Source organism: Limulus polyphemus, unplaced genomic scaffold (assembly GCF_000517525.1).
Source record: "Limulus polyphemus unplaced genomic scaffold, Limulus_polyphemus-2.1.2 Scaffold1979, whole genome shotgun sequence".
Classification (NCBI taxonomy): Eukaryota; Metazoa; Arthropoda; class Merostomata; order Xiphosura; family Limulidae; genus Limulus; species Limulus polyphemus.
In genome coordinates, this window is record NW_013667589.1 from 70,972 (window position 1) to 74,834 (window position 3,863).

Sequence of the window (3,863 nt, forward strand, 5' to 3'; positions counted from 1 at the left end):
AGTTCCAGAAACGTTGCGTCATAGTAGTCACGTGACTCGCTGACGCAACAATACTTACTTTCTTCCTTATAATTTTCTTTCATAAAAGATAAATATTAACATGTTAAAGAATATCATTTTGTTTTGTGGAATTGTTTTCGGAATCCTATAAAACAGTCATTAGTTTTTCTAAATTAATTGATTAAATTCATGACGAATCAGATTTAAGAATCTATAGACTAATCACGAAGTTATTAATACTCTATTTGTTTGATTTCACAGTACCTAACTAAGCATAAAATGAGGCTTTTGTTTGTTTGTTTCCAGATTTTACCAGCAAAGCTACACAAAAGCTATGTGCGCAAAGCATTCCCTAAGTTTGAACTGATAGACTAAATAGAAGCTAGCTAGTCAACAGCGTCCTCCGCCAACTCTTGCCTGGTTTAATGGTGTGGAGAGCGATCTTTTTCGGCAACAGGACCTGAAACTTTAGATTCACACTAGTCATTAGGCTTAACTAGTAATATGTGTGTAATATGGCATTTTTATCACACAGATACTACTAATAAAATATGATGTCCCGCCAGCTAAGACGTTGTATATTATATATTGAGACTGTTTTGTGGGAAAATCAAGCAATTCTTATAATTCTTACGCACTTTGAAATATCTGTAGTCAGTGTTGAAATCAGGGGGTGTACAGGGGTATTTTCCCTGTGCAAAAATCTGTCTGTAGTAATCACGATCTAAAAAAAAAAAAATCAACAGATATCTTTACCTTCACTAAACTTAAGTTAAGTAATCGCACATAAGTACTTTCTACACACAAAGAAGTGACACATTTTGGTGAGAATTCAGCAAAATTAGAAAAATACAAGGAATAGGTTTCCTCTTACCTATTAAGTAATATAGATATATTAGTACTTAACTTTTAGGTACGGCATCAAAAGGTCTAGTCATTGACTAACCAGAAGATTTTCGATTTATCAAGTTAGAATTAACATAAGCGTACTTTATTAGAATACCATTAGAATTGACCTAAGTTAATTAGATTTTAAAACACTGTGTAATTGTGTTAAAATAAAAGTAACTTAAGTTTTTAAACAATAGGGCCGTATGTCTCATATTTAGCTTTGAGACGAAAATAGCTACCATTATTCAAGAACGAGTAGAGGAGGGGGAGTAGCTAGGTGGGCTCAAGCCCCTTGCCTTCCTGCTTTTATGTCCTAAAAGTGCCCTTTTTCTCTGTTATAAACATTGTTTACAACTACGAAAAGATACACATGATTTATATACCTTGCTTGTTGCAAATGATTAGGGGAAAAAAAAGGATTTCAGCTTTAAACTAAATGGAACACGGGGGCTTGTAGGGCTTTGTAATATGCTATGATAATTGTAATATGCTATTAAGTGTTAATACGCAAAAATGCAGTTTTAGATCATAAAAGCGTTTATAGGACGAAATGAATAGGAATAAAAGAAGATCTGTTTGTACCTTATGTATTTCTATTCTATGTGTACTATGGGCAACCCACAGTTCCTATAGTCTCCTCTAACACTCTCTAAAAAAAGGCTTGTCTTGCAGTATTCTTTTTTGCTAATGAACCCCTGCCCATTTATTGTACTCTGCACATTAATGCCATTATTTTAACTTCAACTTTAAACTTAAACTGTTAAAGTGAGTTTAAGCAAAATTAAGGTTTTTTTTTCTCTTGTTAGTCTTAAGAGTCCACAGTTAAAAACTGATTAATATACTAATAAGTACTATTAAAGTATTAAACTAACAACAGTAAAATGTGCTAGCCTATCTGAATTAAGTAGTGAAGCTATAATTTCTTTGCTGAAATATACTAAACATTCGATCTAAATCTGTTAAGAATAACTGCATGCACAATGCAACGTAACTTAACACTAACATATGATAACCTTACATTACAATAAGGGACTGAATAAGGAATGTAGCGTTGAAAGATATGGTAGGCCAAATGCTAATATCTTATGACGAGTATAATCAAATATAACCTTAATTGTTGGACCTAACGATAAATGGTAAGCCTAAACCTTACGTTATGCGATTATACTTATAGGCTATGGTTTTAGGGTTTAATTTAATATTTGTACATGTTTGTGAAATCAATACTTTTAGACACTAAAAGAATTATATATATACAAAAGTTTGACGTGTCACAAAAACAAGAATTCTAAACTATAGTATTAGGATTTTTTAATACACACACACACATAAACAAAACAACCGTTAAAGATCAACGTTTCGGATATAGCGTATTCCCTTCTTCAGAACCATAACCTAATATGGATTTATATTTAATAGTAACTAAGATAACCCAACATCCATCCCTCAATTAGGCCTTACAACATCCTTGAACGATTATGAGGTAGCCTAACGACGTTAGGCTTCATTATTTTATGCATAAAATATTGAAATAAAAATAGACATAAGTAGAAGTATTTAGCAACGATAAGCGGATTGATTTGCACAAGACATGTGTCTCATTATCAAAAATATATATATATTAGTAGTACCACTTTTATCACTACTTATTACTATGAGTTGAAAAGTTAATGGTAGAGTCTTAATATTAATACTACTAATAGACGATATCACAATTTTGGCAGCCACTTTAACTTTAGATCAAGAGTTCTGACGTAACTTAGTATATCTAGAATTGCACAAAAACTTAAACGTTTTGTAGTGTAGCTTGTATTAAAAGTATATACACTTTGAATTGTATTAATATATTTTTAGTTGCGGCATGGTGGCTCATTGAATGGTTCTGAGTTTTTTTCAAGTACAACTTTTAGCTCATAGCTCAGTCATATTTGGTCGATTTGATACCTAATAAGAGAGAATCCTCAATAGCCGTGGCATTTGAAATTCTTTTAGGCAGGATTAGAGCAAGTTAATCTTTGACACCTCGGGCGTGATCAAATGTACCAATCGAAAGGGATTCACCTCTGAGTCCAAAACTGTCATTAGATCTCAAATCGGTCAAGAGATGACGGAGCTAAACTTTTGTACTTGAAAAAGACAAAACAAATTCAGAGCCATTCTGTGGACCGCTATGACTAAAGTCTCATAGATTAATATACTCTAATTCTGCTTAAAATAATTTCAATTTGAGGGTAGGCTGGTAGAGATCTTGATAAGTAATAAAATCGAATTTGGTATGCGCGCGCCCCATGCTTGGTATTGCTGGCAAAAATAAAGGGGGGGGAAGTCTCATAGATTAATTATTTCTAATCCTGCCTAAAAGAATTTCAAAGTGTCGCGACTATTGAGAGTTCTCTTTTGTTAATTATTACAATACATACGTACTACATATAAACTTCAGTGCTGCAGTGATGAAGAACATATCCTGATATAATTACAGTACGTAACTCATTCCCGATGATAAAGCTTGTAGTAATTTTGTTTTAGTGGAACGCTCTTGAAGAAGCTGTAATTGTAAAGCGAGACGTTGAGTGTCTAATAAAATAAAAAAATATAAACATATAGCATTATAAAGTCGTTGATTACTGGTATAAAAATTTCTTTTATACTCCGATGGCCAATACAGAATTTAAATTGTAAGTTGTGCTTGTTAGTTCGCTAACTTAGACCGTTTAACCATTTAAGTGCAAAGTATTGTCGAAACAAAGTAAACAAAGCCAATAGCGAACTTTAGTAATATGAAAAACGATCAACCAACAACCTGCAGCAACAAATCAAAATAACAAGTGTTATTGATTAAAATTAAAATTGTTAAGCAGAAAATTAAAAATATATATACATACAATTAAGTGAAACAATAGTAACTTACATCACAAATGAAAAGTGATATCAACCGAATAATAATAATACAGAATGGACAGCTTATAATAAAT